This window comes from Sinocyclocheilus rhinocerous, unplaced genomic scaffold (assembly GCF_001515625.1).
Source record: "Sinocyclocheilus rhinocerous isolate Xijiao unplaced genomic scaffold, SAMN03320098_v1.1 scaffold2146, whole genome shotgun sequence".
Lineage (NCBI taxonomy): Eukaryota > Metazoa > Chordata > Actinopteri > Cypriniformes > Cyprinidae > Sinocyclocheilus > Sinocyclocheilus rhinocerous.
In genome coordinates, this window is record NW_015623444.1 from 284154 (window position 1) to 284655 (window position 502).

Genomic DNA, 502 nt, shown 5'->3' on the forward strand with positions numbered 1-502 from the left:
AAATATTAAAGAACAAAAGGTATAAGAGTATAATAATGATTCTAACATAACACTAAACCAAACACCAAAAAAAAAACATATAGTATATACTATAGACTTTTCAGCAATATTTAAAAAACAAAACAATTCATGAAACAACAAAAGTGGAAAAGCTAACATGAATTATTAGTTTGACCAACATATATGTCCCAACTTGTCCCGAGAACAGTTTGCCTTTTATTTTAATTTTCTTTTATTTTCTTGTATTTTATTTTATTTTATTTTATTTTATCTGAGGACAGAGTTCCACAAACAAACAAATACCTTACTGGGACATTTTTAGGTGCCCATGAGGAAACAAGATTATAAAATTACAAGATTATACATCATACAGAATGAAGTTTTTAGAATATCTAAAAATGCAGAAAGTTTCCTGTGAGAGGTAAGTTTAGGTGTAGGGTTGCTGTAGGGCGATAGAAAATACAGTTTGTACAGTATAAAAACCATTACGCCTATGGAATGT